General features: G+C 36.9%; 1 pseudogene; it reads left to right on the top strand.

The window, feature by feature from the left end:
- The first annotated feature begins 644 nt into the window (after positions 1 to 644).
- LOC147628534 (uncharacterized) lies at positions 645 to 4072 on the top strand (annotated as a pseudogene).
- Positions 4073 to 8622: the final 4550 nt, after the last annotated feature.

Here is an 8622-nt window from a genome sequence, read left to right as displayed (position 1 = left end):
AGCTGTGTTTTCCATCAGTTTTGTATTTTCCAAGTGAACATTTTTTCTTATGCTCTATTGTAATGTTTTCTTATAGATAATTACACCTTGCAAACGGCCAATGCATCATGAAAGCCATCAGGTATTTCTCATATGCTTCTATTTTCAATCATTACTTCTGATTTTTTATAGAGATGTTAGGTGTAGCTAGTCATATGGCTTTTGGCTCTCTCTCCATTAGGCAAATTTTCAAGCTTCTATTTTCAATCACTATTTCTGTTTTTTTATAGAGATGTTAGGTGTAGCTAGTCATATGGCTTTTGGCTCTCTCTCCATCAAGTCTATTGGGAACTTAACAAATTCCTCCTTTGCTCACAGAGAGTAGCTTGCTTGCAACCTTGTGTTGGGGTTTTTGGCAAGGGTCATATAACTATGATGGGAATGTGGTTGACTTGAAGCCCTTTTTGGATGATAGTAAGGGAGGTGGCAAATGGCACAATGAGCCAGCAACTAAGGCAACAATTATGATGGGGACAACAGAGTTCATTGAAATTAATGGCACTTTCCATCATAAGGATTGTAAGCGGATATGTTTGGAGGGAACATACTTTGATAATTTGTAATGTGGTGCATGTGCTACTATTCCTAAAGAACGAGACTTTCGCATGCGAGTGTATCGACAAATTCGATGGGTGGCATGTGATGATAATTTGGTTGGCTTTTGTGGTAAAAAGCTGGAACACACTTGCATTCCAGACTTTGTCGTGCAAGTTGGTGATGGTCAAGATGGATATCGTAGAGTTGTGGACGCTTTTCAACATAATGTGATTGCTCAATATGCAAGGGTATTGATAGTGAATCCTCTTCTTGAATGCTTGCCAAAGCTAGTTCTATTGGTGCAATTGACATGTAATTGGTTTGATTCCATGTTTGTCAGAGAACAGTGGGAGAGCATTCAGCTTTCTTAGAACATTTTTCTAAGGGATGTGGTAGGTCCATTGATAGGACATGCTTCAGATGGGGATAGTAGGCGCAGAAAGTTGATGTTGCAAGATTACTCTTCTTGTCAAGGTCCCAGGTTGTGCATTCCTTGGAAGGGTTGGCCCTTTACAGCACACATCACATTTGATGGGAGTATCAATGGTTTGCATGATCAAGACTATATCCATAATGGAAAGAAACTTATCAATCCTTTGGATAGTGCATCTAGGAGGTTGGTACTTGGTAGAGATCTTGTGACTTTGAATCATGTAGCAATTGTATATCAATTATTCAAGGTTGATGAACATGGCTTGTAAGAAGGGGATATTGAGAGGAAGGATAGACAAAATTGGAGAGCTGCACAAAGGATTGCTGCAAAGAAAGTACAAAAGTGTTTGAAGTTATTACAAGAAGGCTATGGTGCTCACCAAGAGCGGACATTGGGCACACGTATGTACTTATCAATAGTAGCATCTTACATTGATATTTTCTTATCACCTACCTTAGACTTGTATGGTCGTGTGAAAGCTGCTGTCTGCAGGAAAGGTGTCTTTCTTTTTCAGGTATGCAGAAGTTGCTACCATTGCTATTAGTGATATATGGATAAAGGATTTTGAACGTATTTCCAAGGTTTATGTGGCTAATACTCATGGTTCTTTCTATATGTAGGATTTGGCACATGTGGATCACTAAGCATGATGCATACTCCCTAAAGCAAAACTTTATCAGTAGAGAAACATTCATTGACATTCAATTGTCATGTCACTTTGTGGTTCTCTTGATAAAGACCTTTAGGGAAAAGCATCCTCACTTGCACGTACCCCTTTCTTGCACGGGATCGGATGCATGTGAGAATTTTTTCAGCAAGGTGGGTGGAATGGTTCGGAATGAAAGATGCTATGATGGCTTTGATTTGCTGAGTAGTACAGGAGCACTTAATAGAATAGCAGAGTTTCAAGCAGGTTCAATTCTTAAATTTCCAGCAGCTCATTCTAAATAAGAAAATATATGGGCTACTTTGGAAAAGGAGAATGGCACTCCTTTGGCCAACCTGGGAGACTATGCTTGTGTGAGTAGTGACAACCATATGGTATCTGCATTGAAAGAGGGATTATTAGAAGCAAAGGCCATAAGTGAGACACTTGGTATGCATGATGAAACTTTTTGGAATGACTCATGGGAGGACGGAGATCTCTTAGAACTCTTCAACCCTAATCTTGAATATGTGGATGAAGATGAATCATTGGATGATGTTCTACTTATAGATGAAGATAATCACTTTGATAGTGGTGTTCGATCTGGATGAGGAAATTACTAGTGAAAGTGAGCTTCGTCATGTGATTGATTGTCTAATTGATGAGGAGGAGAAGGTGGTTAGTGAAATATCGCCATTTGTTGAAGTGGATGGGAAAGCCATTTCTAAAAGCACACTTGTCAGCCAATTGAATGGAAATCCCACACTATCTAAAGATAGATTAACAAGGGTGAAAAGTGGAGTGTATTTTTCTTTGGAGAAGAAGGCAATGATTCATACAGGAACATGTCTTGGTATAGGATCTGATTGTGCAGTATTGTTTGAAAGCACATCAATAAATGCAAACAAAAAGACAAGAGGAAAAGGAAAAGCTGGGAATACTAGTAAGGGTGCTGTAAACGGCATGTGGTACCTTGGAAGGGTGGTAAGCATGAGGAGAAAGGTTGGAAATTGTCTAAAAGAGACAAGAGGCCCTTTTGATCTATTGGATAGGCCTTTGAATGTTCAAATTCATTTGTCATGGTATCAACAAGCAAAGGGAACTAGGACCTACACATATGACCTTGTTGATAACCAATGTGTGGATTTGGAATCTATAATAGCCTTGGCCAATCTCAACTATGATCGACAAACAAAGAAATACCATCTTGATGAGAATGACTACAAACTTTTCACAATGAATATGTGCAAGGCAGAAAAGGTACATTTTCTATTTTTTAAAATTTTGTAAAGTTTATCCATTTTGAAGTTGTCCCTTCCCTTCCCTCCTTCCTAGTCCATTTGCAGCCCTACTGCTCCAATCTCTGATGTAGATGAAGGGAACATATGTTTTTGTTAATGTGCTTTCAATCCTTCTTATCACATAGGGATCCTAGGTTTGCAGCATGTAACTTGACAGGGAGCTTATGTTTGTTTTGTAGGATAAATTTGTTGGCAAGCTATGTGGCATGATGCAGCATTTATGAGAAGATGCCCATAGATGTGTCAATGCTAAACTTATGGATTATAGACATGGATTGTAGACATGGATTGTTCGGGTGTTACTCTAATTTTTAGTTTTTCTAGTAAACATTCAAGATGCATTTTATGTTTTCTACTCTATCGAATTTTGGTTTAGATTCATGGATTGTTCAGGTGTTACTCTTGTGTAACTTCATATTTGTTGCCATTAAACATCCAAGATGCTTTTCAGCTTTTTCATTCTAGTGTTTGTTTTTTAAGGGAGAAGACACTTGTTTATGTTAGTGTGTAATCATTCTTATACGCTATATATTGGGTCTACTACAGCTTTCTAGCTTGTCCGCCCCAATATGACAGTGAATGTAGTTGTTGTCTACACTATTCTGAGCAGGTTTAGAGACTGTTGCCAATTATGGGAAAGGATTTGGAGCTGTTTACCTCTGTATTTGGCAATACAACATTCAAATTAGTTCATGTTTTGCAAGTACAGGTCTGCATTGGAAGTTCGGTGAGGTTTGTGCATTGTTTAGCCAAGCATTGGCTAGTGGGTTAATGTGATTTTGTTGGTGCAATACCATTCACAACATGTGAATCAGTGGGTAGTTTATGCATACATCTAAGATGGTTCAGAATCAAAATCCGAATCTAAATTCGGGAGATGTGTTTGAAGTTTTGGCCTGGGAGGATAAATTGGATGGAACCAAGTATTCCATGTGGAGTTTTATGGTGAATAATGTGTTAGTTGGTAAGAGTATATGGGGCTATGTTAGAGGTGATGAGGCTTGTCTTGTAGATCTAGTTATTGCTTCTGCTACACCTTTGTAAGGAGGTAATGCATATGATATGCAGCTAGCTTCGATAAGGCTAGCTACACCTGTTGCTCCCATTGAGGATTAGAGGAGATGGGATTAAGGGATGCCCAGGCTATGCCACTTATAGCCTTGTCCATTAAAAGGATCATCATACCTCGTATCTGTTCCTCCAACATACTTGGAGAATATGTATTGGGCAAGGAAGGAGGCTAGGCTTACTTGAAAAGATATCTTGATAGTATTTCAAGAGCTTTACGTATGGAAATACATTGGTGGAATACTCTTTGTAGATGTACAGTCAATACGTATGCAAAATGGTATAATGTTGCCTTGGTTAGCATGTCGATGTAGGTGATTAGCATGTAATGGATGTAATGCCAACAAATGAGTGCTCTTATCATCACTATTAGGCATGAATCAAGAACATCTATTTTGATAGATGTAACTTTAACAAATGCTGTTATCATCATTATTAGACTTGAATCAAGAACCACCATTCTAACCATGTATGGTAACAAGTGTGCGGAGGGTGTGCGGATGACAGATGGATGTTTGACAAAATACGATAGCCGTCTTATAGTCTTGTTGTTTGACAAAATAGGATAGCCGTCTTGACGTAGGTTTAAGGAAAGGGGGGGGAGACACTAGACTTTTTCTTGTACCTTATAAGCTTAAATAGGGGTGTTTTATAATCCTACATGGATCTTAAATAGGGGGTTTTCTTGAAGTTCATGCACGCAGGTGACGTCCCCCTTTAATGAAGAGTGAATCCCTCGGGTCTTAATATTATTAAAAATTGAGTACATCTTTCGGCCTAAGGTCCAAAGACCTTTCGTTTTTGCAACTAAAGAAACTAAAAAAGTATCCTCAAACCTTTCAAAAGTTGAGAAAACTCACACTTAAATATTATTTGACCATGGCTTTTAAATTTTATGTAGACTCGTTAATGTTTATGTGCCAATTTACATTGGATTTTTACAATAAAGATCATCAAATAAATAATTTTAATAGCCAAAATGCTAAAAATGTGTCAATGTAAACCAATAAAATATGCCAAATAATGCACAAAAATAGGGTTTGTCATTCCTCCTCCACTTAATTGTTGTGAAGCGTCCTTGCGAACACTTTGCCTTGGAATAAGCACATCATGTCAATAAAGAACTTTGCATCTTGAGCACTCCACTTTACTTCTCTTAATTTCTCACAAACACCAACTCTTCTAACTCTTCACACTTCACATCTTAACTTCAACTTCTTCTTCATCACCAACACCTCATAAAGATTTTTCCACTAATGCTTTAGAGAAAAGCAAGACAAAAGAACCTTCCCAAATGACCACAAGTATGTCCACAACTCGGTAAAGAAGGCATGAAAACCACCTTCGATTGAAGCTCATCAAAACCATGGAAAGACCCATGGTCAAATTCCCATTAAAAATTCAAGCTTGAAAGCACTCTCTCACATATAATATGCTCTCCACCCATAAAATATGCGTGGTTCCACCCATAAAATATGCGTGGTTTTAGATTTTGGAAGGGTAAAGGTTTTATTATACAAGAAAATATGAAAGAGAGTCTTTGTGTGGTAGGGGGAATTTATTGGAAAAGAGAACATGTAGAGGAATGAGAAAAGTATGGAAACTAGGGCCCCATGTGTGCAAAGGAAGGTTGAATAGATCTCCATGTGAACGGTGCCTTACAAAAGTCCATTTACACTTTAGATTTAATAAAATGAAGGTTATTAAAACCTCATCTTCTGCAAACTGTCAATCAGCGACATGTGTAGCAAATAAAGAACTCATCAAAGCCTCCCTCTCTGACTCAAGCTTGCAAAAGCTTCGTAAGCATGTCCATTTCTTTTGAGGCTCTTGACTTAATCCATTGGAAACTGCTAGTCTCATGACCATCTTTGTTGTCTTCCCCATCATGAATTGTAATGCATTCAATCACCTCATTCGTCTTTGCTACTTCTTCCTTCTCTTGTCTGAAACAACCGCCCTCATCCACCATTGCCTTTTCCTGCTCACCCTCATCGTTGTATTCTACAAATTGAAGCTATTCTTGCCACTAACTGAAAAGTCTACATAGTTTCTTGACATTGGGAAAAATGAGAGCTTACCTCTTTTATGCAGATTTTGAGACCAGCCTTCTCCCCTTTCTTTGCAGATTTTATGGCTAGCCCTGTCCTGGCAACGGAACCAAGATGATCATGCTTTCCCCCTATTCATCACAACTTGAACAAACAACCCAAGAACAAGGTGGTAAAATATATGCTTAGGGCTTCGCCCCTCACCATGAAAACTACAAATTTAGCTCTCTTACCGAGGAAAAATAGCCCACACACTCACAAAGAACTTGGCATACAAGAGATATCATCATCCTCACCATCCTCACTATCTCCTTCTTCTTTCATAATGCAAGAACAAGAAAGCACAAGAAAGAGAAAGCAACCAACCAAGAGAGAGAGAAAAAAGAAAGAAGAAGCATGCACATAAAGGAGTCATGCATAACTTCCTAAACTAACTCCCCTCTTTTCCTTTTCTTCATATTATTAAAAATTGAGTACATCTTTTGGCCTAAGGTCCAAATACCTTTCATTTTTGCAACTAAAGAAACTAAAATGTATCCTCAAACTTTCCAAAAGTTGAGAAAACTCACACACAAATATTATTTGACCATGGCTTTTTAATTTTATGCAGAACCACTAATGTTGCCATGCCAATTTACATTGGATTTTTATAATAAAGCTCATCAAATAAATAATTTTAATAGCCAAAATGATAAAAATGTGCTGATGTAAACCAATAAAATGTGCCAAATAATGCACAAAAATAGGGTTTGTCAAATGACCACCACATAGTTACTAAATTTCTAAATATTCCTCTCTTACAAGCTATGAATGCAATGCTTCTACTCCTTACTATTGTAATTGAACCCTTCTTTGTTGAGATGTACTAGTCTAATGAAGCTTAATTTTGTAACTCAATGAATCAAGTTTGAACATATTTTCATAGTAATCTTGTTGTCAACTGAAACTTCATGTAACTTCTTGAAGAATCTTGGCACAAAGTTAAACAATTTTGTATATATCTTTAAGATTTACAATTGTTGTAAGTTTGCACAAAACATTGGTAAATCTTGATCACATCACCATTTGTTAAAATCTTCACTTGTTCTTGTAGACTTTATAAATATGTAACAAGAATCTTATAAACTGCACTCTATACACAACATATACTACATAATCTACAAACAAATTTATAAACTACACCACTCTAAATAGCAAACTCTACATAAATTTGCAACAATAGAATTGTAAACTACACATAAATCGGTTCCAATATGTAATAGAATCTATAATTTGCACCCTTCTTGATGAATCCTATGCCAAGATTTACACAACAACCAATACTTCCCTCTAAATTGCCAAGATTTTCTAGAAACTAGGTAAATGTGGAAGAAAACTAGGGTTTATGGGTAGATTTAGCAAAAAGAAATGCTAAATATCTAAGTAAATCTTACATTAATGATAGTGATTTGGGTTTGAAATCTGTTGTAAATCTATACTCAAGATTAAGGTTTTCTTATCAAGATTATCAAGCAAATAATAATCAAGAAAATTAATATAAACTCAAAAATATGATTGATGTAAATTATTATTGACCCTAATCCAAGATGGATTAATCTAACTAAAAGTTAACCAAGGATAAAATATTAAGAACAATCAAAGAAATGACTATTTAAAATTTGCTAAAACCCTAATTTGAGAATGATTAAGTGCTCTAATCACCCTTTAATCGAAACATCAAGATCAAAGCTAAGGGGCTTGAATTGTTCCTGGATAGTTGGAGTGGCTAATTGATGTTGTAGAGAGTAGAGCTCTTCTTGGGTGATTAGTTATGACATGGCAGTACCTACCATGATTTTATAGACTTAATTCACGGTGTGAAACATAGTGTGATTCTATAGCCTCTAGGCAGTAAAACATTGTTACCCTTGATTTTGTTAATTTTTTGGGGGACACACAACCATGATTATGTAAGCATGATTAGTGATGTGGTAGCGTGATTAGTGATGTGAAAATCATGGTCATGATGTTTAACTATGATTAGTGATGTGGCAATCACGAATCATGATTCTGCAAACTATAGAATCACAGTGCAAATGGAATTCACGTGCCAACAATATGACCCATTAGCACCTCAAATGGCAATGCAGAAGGGGTAATTTTTTAGTTGGTATTGTTTTGTGGTGGCCATGATTATACACTCACGGTGATGGAGGACTGTGATTTTGTAGACTGCATAATCATGGTTTTGCATATGAGATATTAATATTTAGGGTTCCAAAAAGTTCATCTAGGGTTGTACTACGAAGTGATTGAGCATTCTATACTGGGATGGGAGGGGAAGAAGGTGAGAGAAGATTAACACCGACCCATACTTACCATCATTTATCACTCATGTAGATAAGAGAGACATTAAGAAGACTTAATGTCTCTCCTATCTACATGAGAGACCCATACTTACCTGGCGATCATTCATCACTCATATAGATAAGAGAGACATTAACTAGACTTAAGAAGGATACAGGGGGAACAAGATGATCCTACCTGGAGATGGTTATGAGTAGTGGT

This window comes from Cibotium barometz, chromosome 19 (genome assembly GCF_041138505.1).
Source record: "Cibotium barometz isolate CiBa-2024 chromosome 19, ASM4113850v1, whole genome shotgun sequence".
Taxonomy (NCBI): Eukaryota; Viridiplantae; Streptophyta; class Polypodiopsida; order Cyatheales; family Cibotiaceae; genus Cibotium; species Cibotium barometz.
The sequence above is the reverse complement of the archived record's forward strand: the minus strand, read 5'-3'. Positions and strand labels throughout refer to the sequence as shown.